Source organism: Schistocerca gregaria, chromosome 10, assembly GCF_023897955.1.
Source record: "Schistocerca gregaria isolate iqSchGreg1 chromosome 10, iqSchGreg1.2, whole genome shotgun sequence".
In the NCBI taxonomy this organism is placed as follows: domain Eukaryota; kingdom Metazoa; phylum Arthropoda; class Insecta; order Orthoptera; family Acrididae; genus Schistocerca; species Schistocerca gregaria.
This window is the reverse complement of record NC_064929.1, coordinates 149,668,585-149,688,048: the sequence shown is the minus strand read 5'-3', so window position 1 is coordinate 149,688,048 and position 19,464 is coordinate 149,668,585. Positions and strand designations below refer to the sequence as shown.

At 43.5% G+C, this 19,464-nt stretch overlaps 1 protein-coding gene across 4 annotated transcripts in view; it reads left to right on the top strand.

Moving 5' to 3' along the window:
* The window catches only part of LOC126293598 (protogenin A-like), a 450,940-nt gene that overhangs the window by 106,029 nt on the left and 325,447 nt on the right, over positions 1–19,464 (top strand). The window lies entirely within an intron of this gene.

Genomic DNA, 19,464 nt, shown 5'->3' with positions numbered 1-19,464 from the left:
AAACTAAATAAATAAATAAATAAATAAAAGAAACGAGTTCATTGTAAGGGGGTTGGGGTAAGTTTCGATAACAAAATGGATCAAGTAAATATAGCTACTTGAATGTAAAATTTCCGAAACTTGCAATGGGGCAAAGCGTCTTGTCATATTGATCTACGTTTGTTTCGACAGGATTCAGTAATACAGAACTATGATCTACAGGAAGTCCCAGTCTTCAAGAAGGGTCGTCGAGCAGATGCTCAAAACTATAGACCTATATCTCTGACGTCGATCTGTTGTAGAATTTTAGAACATGTTTTTTGCTCGAGTATCATGTCGTTTTTGGAAACCCAGAATCTACTCTGTAGGAATCAACATGGATTCCGGAAACAGCGATCGTGTGAGACCCAACTCGCTTTATTTGTTCATGAGACCCAGAAAATATTAGATTCAGGCTCCCAGGTAGATGCTATTTTCCTTGACTTCCGGAAGGCGTTCGATACAGTTCCGCACTGTCGCCTAATAAACAAAGTAAGAGCCTACGGAGTATCAGACCAGCTGTGTGGCTGGATTGAAGAGTTTTTATCAAACAGAACACAGCATGTTGTTATCAATGGAGAGACGTCTACAGACGTTAAAGTAACCTCTGCCGTGCCACAAGGGAGTGTTATGGGACCATTGCTTTTCACAATATATATAAATGACGTAGTAGATAATGTCGGAAGTTCCATGCGGCTTTTCGCGGATGATGCTGTAGTATACAGAGAAGTTGCAGCATTAGAAAATTGCAGCGAAATGTAGGAAGATCTGCAGCGGATAGGCACTTGGTGCAGGGAGTGGCAACTTACCCTTAACATAGACAAATGTAATGTATTGCGAATACGTTGAAAGAATATTGTATTATTATGTGATAGCGGAACAAACATTGGTAGCAGTTACGTCTGTAAAATATGTGGGAGTATATGTGCGGAACGATTTGAAGTGGAATGATCATATAAAATTAATTGTTGGTAAGGCGGGTACCAGCTTGAGATTCATTGGTAGAGTCCTTAGAAAATGTAGTCCATCAACATAGGAGGTGGCTTACAAAACACTCGTTCGACCTATACTTGAGTATTGCTCATCAGTGTGGGATCCGTACCAGATCGGGTTGACGGAGGAGATAGAGAAGATCCAAAGAAGAGCGGCGCGTTTCGTCACAGGGTTATTTGGTAAGCGTGAAAGCGTTACGGAGATGTTTAGCAAACTCAAGTGGCAGACTCTGCAAGAGAGGCGCTCTGTATCGCGGTGTAGCTTGCTGTCCAGGTTCCGAGAGGGTGCGTTTCTGGATGAGGTATCGAATATATTGCTTCCCCCTACTTATACCTCCCGAGGAGATCACGAATGCAAAATTAGAGAGATTCGAGCGCGCAGGGAGGCTTTACGGCAGTCGTTCTCTCCGCGAACCATACGCGACTTTAACAGGAAAGGGAGGTAATGACAGTGGCACGTAAAGTGCCCTCCGCCACACACCGTTGGGTGGCTTCCGGAGTATAAATGTAGATGTAGATTTGTAGCTTTACGATGGTAAGAAAATCTTTCATCTAAACAAAACTGCAGAATCCAATACAATACCAAACATTTTGTGTAAAAGTAAGAGATTTATAGTGATGAGCACGCCCAGGCGCTTCTGCCTGCAACAGCAGACGTGGCGTTCGCCGTGCCTAGCTGACGTGACGTCACCAACAAGCGCCGAGGCCTTCCTTTGAGTCGGTGTTGGTACCACATGCATCGCCCGGTCGGGGCCCCGGACTCCTCCAAACAGCGGGCTTCGCCGTCCTCCGACCTACGCAGCAGGCGCGGAGCGTTGTGGCAGGTCGGACTACGCGCGCCCCGTCTGCGCATGCGCACAGCTCCTTTCGCGGGGCCCGGAATCGGGAACGCCGAACTCGCTTCCGCCGTGACGTCACAGCGCGGGAGGCCAACATGGCTGTTCCATTCGCGGATTCTCAAGACTTCGCCGGCACCCAAAGTACTGGCACAAACACCTTTACGCGTCTAATACGACATGTATCGTTATCAGGAGAAAGAAAACTGGCGTTCTACGGATCGGAGCGTGGAGTGTCAGATCCCTTAATCGGGCAGGTAGGTTAGAAAATTAACAAAGGGAAATGGATAGGTTAAAGTTTGATATAGTGGGAATTTGTGAAGTTCGCTGGCAGGAGGAACAATACTTTTGGTCAGGCGAATACAGGGTTATAAATACAAAGTCAAATAGGGTTAATGCAGGAGTAGGTTTAATAATGAATAAAAAAAATAGGTATGCGAGTAAGCTACTACAAACAGCATAGTGAACGCATTATTGTGGCCAAGATAGATATGAAGCCCACACCTACTAGAGTAGTGCAAGTTTATATGCCAACTAGCTCTGCAGATGATGAAGAAATTGAAGAAATGTATGATGAAATAAGAGAAATTATTCAGATAGTGAAGGGAGACGAAAGATTAATAGTCATGGGCGACTGGAATTCGTTAGTAGGAAAAGGAAGAGAAGGAAACGTAGTAGGTGAATATGGATTGGGGCTAAGAAATGAAAGAGGAAGGCGTCTGGAAGAATTTTGCACCGAGCACAACTTAATCATAGCTAACACTTGGTTCAAGAATCATAAAAGAAGGTTGTATACATGGAAGAAGTCTGGAGATACTGACAGATTTCAGATAGGTTATATAATGGTAAGACAGAGATTTAGGAACCAGGTTAGAAATTGTAGGACATTTCCATGGGCAGATGTGGACTCTGACCACAATCTATTGGTTATGAACTGTAGATTAACACTGAAGAAACTGCAAAAAGGTGGGAATGTAAGAAGATGGGACCTGGATAAACTAAAAGAACCAGAGGTTGTACAGAGTTTCAGTGAGACCATAAGGGAACGATTGACAGGAATGTGGGAAAGAAATACAGTGGAACAAGAATGGGCAGCTTTGAGGGATGAAGTAGTGAAAGTAGCACAGGATCAAATAGGTAAAAATACGAGGGCTAGTAGAAATCCTTGGCTAACAGAAGAAATGTTGAATTTAAATGATGAAAGGAGAAAATATAAAAATGCAGTAAATGAAACAGGCAATAAGAAATACCAACGTCTCAAAAATGAGATCGAGAGGAAGTGCAAAATGGCTAATCAGGGATGGTTAGAGGACAAATGTAAGGATGTACAGGCTTATCTCACTAGGGGTAAGATAGATACTGCCTACAGGAAAATTAAAGAGACCTTTGGAGAAAAGAGAGCCACTTGTATGAATATCAAGAGCTCAGATGGAAACCCAGTTCTAAGCAAAGAAGGGAAGGCGGAAAGGTGGAAGGAGTATATAGAGGGGTTTATACAATACAAGAGCGATGTACTTGAGGACAATGTTCTGGAAATGGAAGAGGATGCAGATGACGATGAAATGGGAGATATGATACTGCGGGAAGAGTTTGACAGAGCACTGAAAGACCTGACTCGAAACAAGGCCCCCGGAGTAGACAACATTCCATTAGAACTACTGACGGCCTTGGGAGAGCCAGTCATGACAAAACTCTGCCATCTGGTGAGCAAGATGTACGAGACAGGCGAAATACCCTCAGACTTCAAGAAGAATATAATTGTTCCAATCCCAAAGAAAGCAGGTGTTGACAGATGTGAAAATTACCGAACTATCAGTTTAATAAGTCACGGCTGCAAAATACTAACGCGAATTCTTTACAGACGAATGGAAAAACTAGTAGGAGCCGACCTCGGGGAAGATCAGTTTGGATTCCGTAGAAATACTGGAACACGTGAGGAAATATTGAACCTACGACTTCTCTTAGAAGCTAGATTAAGGAAAGGCAAACCTACGTTTCTAGCATTTGTAGACTTAGAGACAGCTTTTGACAATGTTGACTAGAATACTCTTTTTCAAATTCTGAAGGTGGCAGGGGTAAAATATAGGGAGCGAAAGGCTATTTACAATTTGTATAGAAACCAAATGGCAGTTACAAGAGTTGAGGGGCATGAAAGGGAAGCAGTGGTTGGGAAGGGACTGGATTGTAGCCTCTCCCCGATGCTATTCAATATGTATATTGAGCAAGTAGTGAAAGGTAACGAAAGAAATGTTCTTAGTAGGTATTAAAATCCGTGGAGAAGAAATAAAAACTTTGACGTTCGCCGATGACATTGTAATTCTGTCAGAGGCAGCAAAGGACTTGGAAGAGCAGTTGAACGTAATGGACAGTGTCTTGAAAGGAGGATATAAGATGAACATCAACAAAAGCAAAATGAGGATAATGGAATGTAGTCGAATGAAATCGGGTCATACCGAGGGTATTAGATTAGGAAATGAGACACTTAAAGTAGTAAAGGAGTTTTGCTATTTGGGGAGCAAAATAACTGATGATGGTCGAAGTAGAGAGGATATAAATGTAGACTGGCAATGGGAAGGAACGCGTTTCTGAAGAAGAGAAATTTGTTAACATCGAGTATAGATTTAAGTGTCAGGAAGTCGTTTCTGAACGTATTTGTATGGAGTGTAGCCGTGTGCTGAAGGGAAAAATGGAGGATAAGTAGTTTAGACAAGAAGAGAATAGAAGCTTTTGAAACGTGGTGCTACAGAAGAATGCTGCAGATTAGATAGGTAGATCACATAACTAAAGAGGAGGCATTGAATAGAATTGGAGAGAAGAAAAGTCTGTGGCACAACTTGACTAGAAGAAGGGATCGGTTGGTAGGACATGTTCTGAGGCATCAAGGGATCACCAATGTAGTATTTGAGGGCAGCGTGGAGGGTAAAAATCGTAGAGGGAGACGAAGAGATGAATACACTAAGCAGATTCAGAAGGATGTATGCTGCAGTAGGTACTGGGAGATGAAGAAGCTTGCACAGGATAGAGTAGCCTGGAGAGCTGCATCAAACCAGTGTCAGGACTAAAGACCACAACAACAACACGACATGTATGAGTACCAGGTACATTATGTGTGTGCCGGTAAGTCTTGACTCATTAAAGGAAAGAATTTGAATACCAAAGAAAGCCGTGGCTGACAGGTGTGAAAATTACCGAACTACTGTAGAGTCTCGATTATGCGATCTTCGGTTATGCGACCTTCTGTGTTATCCAACCCTTTCACCGCGCCGGTCGACGCTACGTCAGTGACTAACGTGTTGTTTGTTGATACTCAGTTCGTTGTCGCCGTCTGCTGCTCCTCGCCCCTCAGTGCTAACTTAGATCTGTAGTGGCGTGGACGTGTTGCACTTTTGTTTATTGTAAAAATTTGTCGTGATGGCCTCAAAACGGAAAAAGATGGTCGTTTCAATGGAGGAAAAACTTAAAGCTTTAAAAAGAATAGACAACAGCAAATTTGAAATGAAACTGTCTATGATAGGTAAGCCAAAAAAAAACCGAGAGAATTGAAAAATGTATCTAAAATTGCTTTACCAGTGAAACAATACAACCAAAAAAATGCTTAGATGATCTCAGACATTTTTAAAGAATTATTTTTTAACGAGTTCGTGCCACAGACTGAAAAGTTTTTGAAAGCCAACAACTTGCCCCGCAAAGCGCTGTTGCTCCTAGACAATGCCACTTTTCATCCTAATGAAAATGAACTTCAAGATCAAGATATAAAGGCCATATTTTTGCCGCCAAATGTCATACCCTTATGTCAGTCTATGGACCAAGGATCTTAGAGAAACTACCGCAGAAACTTGCTTTCCTCTTTAATTAATGCTATGGACAAGGGAGAAGACTTGCTAGAGCAGTTGCGCCGTAGTAATGTGAAAGACGTAGCTTACAACGTGGCCCAATCTTGGGAGAGTGTTGGAGCAAATACAATTGCAAAATCCTGGAAAATTTTTCTACAGGAAAATCAAGAACATTCTCCGAATGCTGAAAATCTACAGCAGCAGACCGAACCAGAAAATAATACCCTGCTTTCATTTTTACGAAAAGTCCTGGGATGTGCGCCGGCCGGGGTGGGGTGACCGTGAGGTTCTAGGTGCTCAGTCCCGAACCGCGCGACTGCTACGGTCGCAGGTTCGAATCCTGCCTCGGATATGGATGTGTGTGATGTCCTTAGGTTAGTTAAGTAGTTCTAAGTTCTACGGGATTAATGATCTCGGATGTTAAGTCCCATAGTGCTCAGAGCCATTTGAACCGGGATGTGCTGACGCCGCAGAAGATGACATAAATGAATGGATTGCCCAAGATTAAGAATTTGAAGTGACAGATGAACAAATAGTCAGCATGGTAAACGAAAAAGAAGACGACGAAGAAGCGGATGTAGTGGAGAAACGCGCGCCCAAGATTTCTCACAACGAAGGACACAAGGCCTTAGAAACTACTTTAAAAAAATGTAGAGCAACTGGAGGAAACCTCGTCAACCGAGGTTTTACTTCTTAAGAGATTACGTGATTTAGCGGCAAAAAAAAAAAAAAAAAAAAAAAACCGCAAGCAGCAGGCAAACAAAAGACAATGACTAACTTCTTCACGCAGTCAATGTATATTCAGTCTAATTTGATTTGTATTGTATTAAATGTTTAACTCATTTTGCCGACTTTAGTTTAATTTTTGTGTTTTTTTTTGTATTATTTTCCGTGTTATCCGACCTTCCAGCTTACCCGAATTTGCCGCGGTCGGTTTAAGTCGGATAATCGAGGCTCTACTGTACCAGTAAGTCATGGTTCCAGAATACTAACATGAATTTTTTACAGAAGAATTGAAAAAAAAAAACTGGTAGAACCCGACGTCGGGGAAGATTTCGGCGAAATGTAAGAACACACGAGGCAATACTGACCCCACGACTTACCTTAGAAGACAGTTTAAGGAACGGCCAAAGCCACATCAATAGCATTTGTAGACGTAGAGAAAGCTTTTGACAATACTCACACTCTTGAAATTCTGAAGGTAGCAGGGTAAAACACAGGGAACCAAAGGCTATTTATAACTTGCACAGAAAACAGATGGCAGTTACAAGAACCGAGGGCCTGAATGGCAAGCAGTGGTTTACAAGAGTGAGAGACAGGTTGTCGCCTATCCCCGATGTTATTCAATCTATACATTTTGTAGGCAGTACAAGAAACCGAAGAAAAATTCCGAGTAGGTATTAAAACCCATGGAGAAGAAATAAAAACTTTGAAATTTACCGATTACATTGTAATTCTGTCAGAGACAAAGGGCATGGGTGAGCACTTGAACAGAATGGACAGTGTCTTGAAAAGAGGATGTAAAATGAACATCAGCAAAAGCAAAACGAGGATAATGGATAGTTGTCGAATTAAATCAGGTGATGCTGCGGGAATTAGATTAGGAAATGAGACACTTCAATCAGTAGATGAATTTTGCTATTAGGGGAGCAAAATAACTGATAATGGTCGAAGTAGAGAGGATATAAAATGTAGACTGGCAGTAGCAAGGAAAGCGTTTCTGAAGAAGAGAAATTTGTTAACATCAAGTATAGATTGTACAAATTCTTTTTCTGAACGTATTTGTATGGAGTGTAGCCATGTATGGAAGTGAAACATGGACGATAAATTCAAGATGTACGACTTTGCTTCCGCTGTTTGCTGATTGGTGGCGACAACGGTATACAGTGGTCAAAACAAACAGATCGCACACGGCAGGCAGTTAGCTTGGACCTCGGTCAACATAACCTCCTTCAAACATTAGTCGATTTGTATCTGCATCATAAAGTTGTTCTTGATTGAAAATGTCAGTTTACGAGCCTAGTTCTCGTCATTTGCGGGAGTATGAAGAAAACAGCGGCTGAGTCTCATCGAATGCTCTCAAGTACGTATGGTAAGGACGCTAATAGTGAAAGAACGTTTCGTGGGTGGTTTCAACGCTTCAAGAACGGTGACTTTAGCGTTGTAGACCGGCACAGTGGTGGAAGAGATAATGTTTTAGAAGATGCAGAATTGGAGACATTACTGAGTGAAGACTCTCGTCAAACTCAAGAAGAATTGGCACGATTAGTGGGAGTGACACAGCAAGCCCTTTCAAAACGTCTCGAGGCTATGGGCATGATTCAGAAAGAAGGAACTTGGGTCCCGTGTGAGGTGAAACCAAGAGACGTCGAACGGCGTTTGTGTTTTTGAACAGTCGCTGCAGAGGCAAAAACGGAAAGGGTTTCTGCATCGCATTGTGACCGGGGACGGATAATGGGTTCATTACGATATCCCCAAACGAAAAAAATCATGGGGAAATTCCGGCCATACTTCCACGTCGACGGCCAAACCGAATATTCACGGCTCCAAGATCATGCCATTCATTTGGTAGAACCGGCTCGGCGTACTATGAGGTGTTAAAACCAACTGAAACAAGCACAGGTGCTCGTTATCGAACGCAATTAATGCGTTTGAGGAGAGCATTAAATACAAACGGTCGCAATACACCGAGAGGAACTATAAAGTGATTTTGCAGCACAACAACTCTCGACCCCACGATGCAACAGAGGTCAAAACGTACTTGGAAACGTTAAAATGGAAAGTCTTACCCCACCCGCCGTATTCTCCAGACATTGATCCCTCTATCACCTGTTTAGATCAATGGCGCATGACCTGGCTGACCAACACTTCCGATCTCATGAAGAAGTCACAAATTGGATCGATTCGTGGATCGCTTCAAAAGATGAACAATTTTTTCGACGCGGGATTCGTACACTGCCAGAAAAATGGGAGGAAGTAGTGACCGGCGATGGAAAATAGTTTGAATGATACATGTGTAACCAGTCTGTTTCATTAAAGCCTCAAATGTTGGGGAAAAAACGGCGGAAGCAAAGTTGCACACCTTGTAGTTTAGACAAGAAGAGAGAAGAAGCTTTTGAAATATGGTGCTGCAGAAGAATGGTAAATAATAGGTAAATAACGTAACTCATGAGGAGGTGCTGAACATAATTGGGGAGAAAAGAAATTTGTAACACAGACAAGAGGAAACGAACGGCTGAGAGGGTACGTTCAGAGACATCGAAGGACCACCAATTTAGTATTGGAGGGAAATGTGACGGGTAAAACTCGTAGAGGGAGAACAGGAGACGAATACAGTAAGCAGATTGAGGATGTAGGCTGTATTATTTATTAGGCGATGAAGAGGCTACCACAGGAGAGAGTAGCGTAGAGAGCTGCATCAGACCAGTCTTCGGACTGAAGGTCTCAGCAACTACTAAAATATTTTCCCACTGCAACAGAAAAGCATGTAATCAATTAAATCAGTTTTTTCTCCTGCACAAAAAAGAAGTCACAAATTGGATCGATTCGTGGATCGCTTCAAAAGATGAACAATTTTTTCGACGCGGGATTCGTACACTGCCAGAAAAATGGGAGAAAGTAGTGACCGGCGATGGAAAATAGTTTGAATGAGACATGTGTAACCAGTCTGTTTCGTTAAAGCCTCAAATGTTGGGGAAAAAACGGCGGAAGCAAAGTTGCACACCTTGTAGTTTAGACAAGAGAGGGTAGAAGCTTTTGAAATATGGAGCTGCAGAAGAATGCTAAAGAATAGGCAAATCACGTAACTCATGAGGAGGTGCTGAACATAATTGGGGAGAAAAGAAATTTGTAACACAGACAAGAGGAAACGAACGGCTGAGAGGGTACGTTCAGAGACATCGAAGGACCACCAATTTAGTATTGGAGGGAAATGTGACGGGTAAAACTCGTAGAGGGAGAACAGGAGACGAATACAGTAAGCAGATTGAGGATGTAGGCTGTATTATTTATTAGGCGATGAAGAGGCTACCACAGGAGAGAGTAGCGTAGAGAGCTGCATCAGACCAGTCTTCGGACTGAAGGTCTCAGCAACTACTAAAATATTTTCCCACTGCAACAGAAAAGCATGTAATCAATTACATCAGTTTTTTCTCCTGCACAAAAAAGAATTGGCTCGCTGTACAACGTTTGTTGTTGTGCTTGACAGCGTCAGCGTACCAGATTTGTGCAATGTGAGTTGACAAACGATACATCTGCTGGCTTGAAGGCCAGTGTAAGGAGCATTTACAGTGTGGTAGTTATTGAACTATATGAAAAAAAAAAGAAAATTAGTTACAAACTATAGCGTGCACACATATTATTCAACATGTAAACGTCACTACAGATATTCAGATTTAGGTTATAAGATGTTCGACAAGTCTGCCATCATTGGCGCTGATATGGCGCAGACGAATAGCGAAATTCTACATGACCCGCTGAAGTGTCGGTACATCGATGCTGTCGATGACCTCCTGAATGGCTGCTATCAGCTCAGCGATGGTTCGGGTTTATTGCTGTACACCTTGTCTTCAATATAACCCAACAAAAATGAGTAGCATGCGTTCAGATCCGGAGAATATGGCGGCGAATCGAGGCCCATGCCAGTGGCCTCTGGGTACCCCAGAGCCAGAATGCGGTCTCCAGAGTGCTCCTCCAGGACATCATTCTACTGTTTCGATGGGGTCGAGCTCCGTCTTGCATAAACCACATATTGTCTCAATCAGGATCACTATGGATAATAGGGATGAAATCATCTTCCAAAACCTTCACGTACAGTGACTGTGCAATTAAGGAATATCGCACAGGCTGTTCCATGACTGGACATTGCACACTACACAGTTACCCGCTGAGGGTGAAGGAGTCGATCGCGAAATGCGGATACTCAGTCCGCCAAACGCACCAGTATTGCTTATGGACGAAACCATCCGAATGAAAGTGGGCTTCGTCGCTAAACCAAGCCATAGGCACATCATACTGATTCCCATCATACCCCGTGGCCAACCGTGCAGTTTGAACGCCCTGACGCAAACCGTTCAAAAGTTACGAGGAAAAAAAAATGTTGAAAGGTGTGTGAATTCTTAAGAGACCAAGCTGCTCAGATCACCGGTCCTTAGACTTACACACTACTTAAACTAACGTTAATAACAAAACACACACACACACACACACACACACACACACACACCGGCGCGCGCGCCCGAGGCAGGACTCGAACATCCTGTAGGAGGGGCCGCGCAATCCGTGACACGGCGCCTCAAACCGCGCGGCCACCAGCGGCTAAGAGGATTCTATTTGGTATAGTTCAATTGTCTCGATGAGTTCGAATCGAAAGGAGCGTTCTGTGTCGTTCCGCAAGAAATTGGTGTTGTTCTATTCGCAGGCTATTGGTAAAGAACTCTCTGTTAATTGTACAATAAGGCGGGCAATATCAAAAGATTCAAGAGACCGGTATCACAGACAATAAACGTAGATTCGAGCGTCCAAGAGTTATTACAAGTACCGAGCGTCAAAGATCGTTCGTCTTGCACAAAAAGAGTCCTTTAAAAGTGCACGGCCGGTTGTATTAGAAATCCACTCAACGTCCAACAAACATGTCAGCGCTCAAACTATTAGCAATGTTTTGAATGCAGCTTACATTCACGGCAGATCTTTCAGAAAAAAAGGCTTTTGTTTCTGAAGTTAACCAAAAAAAAAAAAAAGATTGCAGTTCGCCGGAGATTATGCAAATAAATCTATTGAATTTTGGAGTACTGTGCTACTGTCTGACGAATCCAAATTTAACTTGTTTGGATCTAACTGAACGGGAAAAAGTTTTGCATCATCTCGCTACCCAGTGTTCCGGAACCTATACAGAAAACTGGAATAGAGATCAACATAAACATAATTTCCACCCCTTTTATTGGTCATGAAAACCACACGTTACGTGTTGTGCCACCATACAGCGAGACCTTCAGAGGTGGTGGTTCAAATTGCTCTGAGCACTATGGGACTCAACATCTGAGATCATTGGTCCCCTAGAAATTAGAACTACTTAAACCTAACTAACCTAAGGACATGACACACATCCATGCCCGTGGCAGGATTCGAACCTGCGACCGTAGCGGTCACGTGGTTCCAAACTGAAGCTCCTAGAACCGCACGCCCACAAACGGCCGGCAGAGGTGATGGTCCAGATTGCTGTACACACCGCTACGTCTAATATCCAGTAGCACGTCCTCTTGTATTGAAGCATGCTTGTATTCGCCGTGGCATACTATCCACAAGTTCATCAACGCACTGTTGGTCCAGATTGTCCCACTCCTCAACAGCGATTCGGCGTAGAACCCCCGGGTGGTTGGTGGGTCACTTCGTCCATAAACAGCCCTTTTCAACCAATTCCCGGCATGTTCGGTAGGGTTCATGTCTGGGGAACACGCTAGCCACTCTAGTTATCCTGAAGGAAGTCATTCACAAGATGTGCTCGATGGTGGCTGGTCCATGAAGACGAATGCCTCGCCAATATGCAGCCGATATGGTTGCACTATCGGTCGGAGGATGGCATTCATGTATGGTAAGGCGGTAACGGCGTCTTCCGTGACCACCAGTGGCGTACGTCGGCCCCACATAATGCCACCCCAAACTAGCAAGGAACCTCCATCTTGCAGCACTCGCTTGGCAGTGTGTCTAAGGCCTCAGCCTTACCGGGTTGCCTCCAAATACATCTCCACCGATTGTCTGGTTGAAGGCATATGCGACACACATCGGTGAAGAGAACGTTATGCCAATTTCGTATAGTTTGAACACTAACCGTCTTGTCGGACGTTGTCTGAACGACCTCAGCAATAGTTGCTGCAGGTTCCTTCCGAGAAAGTGCGATGATACGACGACGCTCCTGGGTTGTAAGCACTTTTGGACGTCCAGGACGACACTTGCTCAATGTTGGCCTAGTCTCTTTATATTTACGAATGATTGTTCGTACCGTGGTGTAGCTAACAGACAGCTCTGCTCCGATTTGTCGATAGCTTCTCCCTTGTTAATGGAGCAATACCACTCTCTCACGCAACGCCACTGAATGTTCCTTCTTCTTCGGCCCCATGCTGACCACTATCGCGCGATACAGCAACATATTAGCGACTGGGCCGTCAACAACACGCAGTGTCTTTTGCATCAGCAGATGGCGTTCCGGTACCTGAAAACCCAGCAATATACCGAGAAGCCACGCTCTGTGCCAATAATTTTTGTGTGCAGAGGAGTTACATGTCTCCACTTAACACTGCATTTCTTTGTTAGTGGTAGGCACTGTGAGCAGGATTGTAATGTCTGGTATGTGAGGTAGCACGTACATGTGCTGTGTACCGGAAGATGCTGCATTTGTAAAAATCAACGATAAATACGCACGTGTGCCAATACTTTTTCGTGCGACTGTGCTACGGTATGTGGCCCCGTTTTTAAGAAGGGAGTTCGAACAGATGTTCAGAACTATAGACCTATATCTCTACCATCGATCAGTTGTAGAGTTTTGGAACGCGTATTATGTTCGAGTATAATGACTTTTCTGGAGAGTAGAAATCTACGCTGTAGGAATCAGCATGGGTTTTGAAAAAGACGATCGTGTGAAACCCAGCTCGCGCTATTCGTTCACGAGACTCAGAGGGCCATAGACACGGGTTCCCAGGTAGACGCCGTGTTTCTTGACTTCCGCAAGGCGTTCGATACAATTCCCCACAGTCGTTTAATGAACAAAGTAAGATCATATGGACTATCAGACCAATTGTGTGATTGGATTGAAGAGTTCCTACATAACCGAACGCAGCATGTCACTCTCAGTGGAGAGAAGTCTTCCGAAGTGAGAGTGATTTCAGGTGTGGCGCAGGAGAGTGTCGTAGAACCGTTGTTATTCACAATATATGTAAATGACCTTGTGGATAACATCGGAAGTTCAAAGAAGCTTTTTGCGGATGATGCTGTAGTATATCGAGAGGTGTAACAATGGAAAATTGTTCTGAAATGCAGGAGGATCTGCAGCGAATAGACGCATGGTGCAGGGAATGGCAATTGAATCTCATTGTAGACAAGTGTAATGTGCTGCGAATACATAGAAAGAAAGCTCATTTATCATTTAGCTACAATATAGCAGGTCAGCAACTGGAAGCAGTTAATTCCATAAATTATCTGGGAGTACGCATTAGGAGTGATTTAAAATGGAATGATCATATGAAGTTGATCGTCGGTAAAGCAGATGCCAGACTGAGATTCATTGGAAGAATCCTAAGGAAATGCAATCCGACAACAAAGGAAGTAGGTCACAGTACGCTTGTTGGCCCACTGCTTGAATACTGCCCACAGGTGTGGGATCCGCACCAGATACGGTTGATAGAACAGAGAGCAGCACGCTTCGTTACAGGATTATTTAGTAATCGCGAAAGCGTTACAGAGATGATAGATAAACTCCAATGGAGGACTTTGCAGGAGAGACGCTCAGTAGCTCGGTACGGGCTTTTGTTGAAGTTTCGAGAACATACCTTCACCGAAGAGTCACAGTATATTGCTCTCTCCTACGTATATCTCGCGAAGAGACCATGAGGGTAAAATCAGAGAGGTTAGAGTCCACACAGAGGCATATCGACAATCCTTCTTTCCACAAACAATACGAAACTTGAATAGAAGGGAGGACCGATAGAGGTACTCAAGGTACCCTCCGCCACATGCGGAGTATGGATGTAGATATTTGAGTGTATCAGTGTTACAATGTCTGCAAAGGATTAATTCCGTAACCGTTTGTTTTCGAGATGATAGTGACAGTGAACATGACTACCTCGTAGCTCTCCTGAATCCACCCTATTCCTGTCTTGTTATTGGCCGAACCACGATGATCCTCGAAGTTTACATGACTTGAATGACGCTGAGTGTCCGGAACGTTGTTGAGAAGTCTTTCCCGGAAACAAAGGCCATTGGCCGCACAGAGCGTTTGCGTGCGGAGTGCGTGATGTTGCGTCAGGTTGCGCAACGAAGCGGGCGCGCGCCAAAGAAGCAGAGGGGCCCATCTCGTCCCGAATGGCTTCTGGCCCGTGTGGCGTGGGGCCCTGCATTGTCCGGAGTGCGCGGGAGAGGGCACTTCCAGCATCTGCACGAATTAACGTACGGAGCGCGCTAAGTGTGAGTTTCGAATCGCCGCTGTGCGTGTTTTGGATTAACTTTGTGTTACGGGAGCGATATGAAGAGGCGTTTAAGGGCTGCACACATTCAATATTTACTGACAATACTAGTTTGTCAAACCTTCGATACAACAAAGTGAAATCACACCATAAGTAATATTGACAAAAACTGTCAGATGACAACGCGGTTTGACAGTGTTAAGATGACCAACACCCAAAGGAAACTGCCTGTTGTAGTTACGAGGCGTGTTTTTTTTAAGTAAGTATCGTTTGGAAATTTAAAGTCATGGACCGTGCGGCTGGTCCCAGCGGAGCTTCGAGTCCTCCCTCGGGCATGTGTGTGTGTGTGTGTGTGTGTGTGTGTGTGTGTGTGTGTGTGTGTGTGTGTGTGTGTGTGTGTGTGTGTGTCCTTAGGGTAATTTACGTTAAGTAGTGTGTAAGCTTAGGGACTGATGACCTTAGCAGTTAAGTCCCATAAGATTTCACATACATTTGAACATTTTTGAAATTTATAAAAGACGTGCTAGGATATCTCAATAATTTTATTTTTACATGAAAGTCTGTACCGTTATCTACGCACTGACGCCATTACAGTGTGATTCTTCCTTGTTTACGTCGTGTACTGAGTTTTTAAGATGCCTCCGATAATCGTGAGTCCCGCCGACTGTGAAATGCGGGCTGTTATAAGATTTCTTAGTGCTAAAGGCCTAAAAGCGATCGATATTCGTAGTGAGATCTGTGCAGTTTACGGTGAAAACATTACAGAATGGTAAGAAAGTGGGTGCGAGCATTTAAAGATGGCCGCAGAAATGTGCATGACGAACAACGGAGTGGGCGTCCTTCGGTCGTTAATGAAAGTCTGGCGCATCCCTTGCGGGATCCCTTGCGGGATGACTTTCCTAATGTTTCTCGTAGTATTTTGTATGGAATTGTGACCGAGCCCTCGAATTACCGAAAATGTTGACGGATGCGCACAAAACCAAACGTTTGGACAGAGCACTGACTTCCCGTGAGCGGTACCACGACGACGGTGATGATTTCTTAAGCCAAACTGTTACGGGCGATGAAACGTGGGTGGCCTACGTCACACCAGGATGAAAGCAACAGTCCATGGAATGGCGGCATTCGGATCCACCCACAAAAGTGAAGTTTAAGCAAACAAATCTGCCTGGAAAATCATGTGCACAATTTTTTTGGGACAAGAAAGGAGTATTGCTTGTGGAATTTCTGCCTCGTAATGAGACAATCAATGCAAAAACTTACTGTAAGACATTGCACAATTTGCGCCGAGCGAAGGGCCAGGAAGATTTCTAAATTCGTTTTTGATGAGCCCTGCATCACGTAATGAATTGTTAACATGGGTGTGAAATAAAAAAGATAGAAGCGGTCGCGGTCGACGAGAGTTCAGGAGTAACATTACAGATTTTTTTGCGGCCGGCAGGTTTAGTTTTGTAATATCAGGAAACACAATGAGTAAAATTCTATGCAAAATTCTGAAGCAATTATACCTGGCTGATATGTTCTGGGAAATAACGTAAAAAATGTGTGTTACGTTTTGTGGTAATATGTTGAAACTGATATGCATTTCGCAGTCACTGCGGATATATCACGCATTTATCTAAGTGAAAGTTTATTTCCAAACTGCTATGAATTTCTCCAACCTACAATCTATTTTGAAATTAATACAGGAAGCAGTGTCGTAGGGAACCTCCATTGACCGTCCCAAAGTGCTGTCTGCCGGCCGTTGTGGCCTAGCGGTTCTAGGCACTTCAGTCCGGAACTGCGCTGCTGCTACGGTCGCAGGTTCGATTCCTGCCTCGGGCATGGACGTGTGTGATGTCCTGAGATTAGTTAGGTTTAAGTAGTTCTAGGTGACTCATGACCTCAGATGTTAAGTCCCATAGTGCTCAGAGCCATTTGAACCATTTGAAAGTGGTGTCTACAATGTTTACCATTGGGTAGGCCTGCTAATATTGTTTTATGGTAAAATAGAATTTGGAAGATTCAATCTGATGTAAGATGCGCACAAGGCGAATTTAAAACATAAACAGTGTACGCTTACTCCTTGTTGCTGGTTCATGAAGCTCTGTAAAAATCTGAATGGAGAATATCGTCAATCCCTCAATACTTGACCTAACACGTTCGGTATGTTCTGACAGTGCTAAGAATGTTTTGAGAGCCATTAACACGGGCCATCAATATATCTATTATTGACAGAACCTCGATACACGCCTGCAGGCGGTCAATATACTGACGGTCTGAGAATATTATTGAACGTGTGACGGCCCAATTCACAGATTCATCACTTACAGCTGCTTCTTGAAACTTAGCTAGTAGTTTTCCTCAGGCTATCTTGAACTTCTGCTGCCCGGACGTCGTAAGTTGCGTGTCATATTACGTTCATAATTTGCACGTCAAATACGGCGAATTCCAAGCGAATAAAACGATTTTGCAGTAAGAACTCAGCTGACAGCTCTTTTTGAACCAAATTTATTGATGAATTACCGGTTTCGTGGCTTGTAGCAGTGTCATCAGGTGCGTGTAAATATTAAAACGTGGAAAACTAAATGGCGAAGAATATAGCAGGGCCAATATTCATAGTTAAAATCATGATGTTCGTATTGCCGGTGGTTCCTGCGGCCCACATGGGTCTCTCTGTGTCGCCTCTATCTTCGTTACAGGGTGAAACGGGACATACTCTTCTAGCAATACTTCTCCTCAACAGTAGTTGTCGATACCAGTATTATTTTTTTCGAATTTTGGATGGGCCAGTATTATCTCAGTTGCTTTTCTGAATACTTTAATATAATTTTATACGCATTATAGTATATTTCAGGCTAAAATTTGGTTAAAAATATTTTCGTTTCGATGTTAGGAGGGCTATTCAGAAAGTAGGGAACGTTTGCCTCTGATGCCGCTAGGCGCGCGCCGATCGCGTGTATTTTTGTATGTTCGTGCTCGGCAGCTCAGTCTGAATCCATCCGTGACAGAGGGAATGTCTCTACGCATCTGGTTTTTTCGAGATTCGAATTTGTAATGTGCGCCGCAATCGAAAAGCGCGCCAGTTGTGAGGTGCGGTCTGTGGTACGGTTTTTGTTGGCAAAAAACGTAAAAACTATAGAAATTTACCGTGAGCTGTGTGAAGTGTACGGAAACAACGTAATGACTGAAAGTCCCGTCTGGAAATGGTGCATTCGGTTTAAAAATGGCAGGTTCAAGGTTCACGATGAAGAGAAGAGTGGACGCCAGAGCATCGTGACTGACGATATTTTCGCTAAAGTTGATGAAACGATTCGTGAAAACCGTCGCTTCACAATTTCGGAGCTTTCGCTTTCTTTTCCACAAGTTTCACGGACTTCGTTGTTTAAAATTGTCACTCGAAATCATGACTCACTGGCTGAAGTCTCTGGCGGCAGAAGTTTACGACGAAGGTCTTTCAAAGCTTGGCCACCGCTACGATAAGTGCCCTGATGTGTTTGGTGACTATGTGGAGAAGTAGTATGTCAGTCGCTCTTTCAGATGTGTATATAATAAAATGTATTTCTTGTACTTAGCTTTTTTTTTAAGTACCAAAACTTTCCCGACTTTCTGAATAGTTCTGAATATACAGCTAAAATTATTTTTAATAAAATATTTGAAATTACGAATTATTGGCACACTTAAAATAACTTACTGTTTACTATCTTTATTTCTGGATTCATTTATGAAATAATAATCAAGCAATAATGTAACAAAAGCTAGTAGAAATCCATTTGTTAAAAACAATTGTAAATCCTTTGGAATATTGTTATTTCCGCAGAGTGTGAGAGTCGTAAGCACGCCTCTGATTTTTGTGCGAAGAATGTTAATATGAGAAATCAGAAGACTGCATGATGTGAGAAAATATATTTATGTAAAAACAAAAATTATGCAACAATAATCTTCAAATTTATTTAGTTCAATCCAACCGTGAGGACCTAAAATCTGAGATTTTTTGTTTCAAGAATCAGACCCCTAGACAAGAAGAACTGGAGCCATCTCAGCATGACAGGCAAAGTAAACTTGGAAGTTTATTGTAATCTTCGATCCTCTGAAATCCTCATAAGAGACTTTAATGTGGACGACAGATGGAATCAGGAAGGAGGGGGAGATTACAAGGGCATTGTATGTTTTCCGTCGCCCAACAATTTACACATTGATTATCCGCCCTACAGACATCCACAGTATTAACTAAGAAGTTTTTCCCTTCTGATGATGATGAGGACAACACCCAGTTCCTGAGCGGACCCTACCTCGCAAGGTCCGCAATGTCTGGAACTCTGAATGGTCTGTCTTGAACACGCCAAATAAGCTCCGCATGGTCAAGTCGTCCACGGCCGTATGGAACTCATTCTTGAGAAGCACGCGTAGGGACTCGGTTGTTCTCTGCCGTCTCCGAATTGGACATATGTGGGTGACCCACAGCTATCTCCTTCGTCGTGAGAACCCGCCCGAGTGTCGCTGTGATGCAGGGCTGACAGTGGTCCATCTTCTCCTGGACTGCCCCCTTTTAGCGCCCTTGCGGCAGTCCTTTAATTTACCAGCTGCACTTCCTTTAATTCTCCGTGACGGTGCCTCTATACCTGACTCAGTT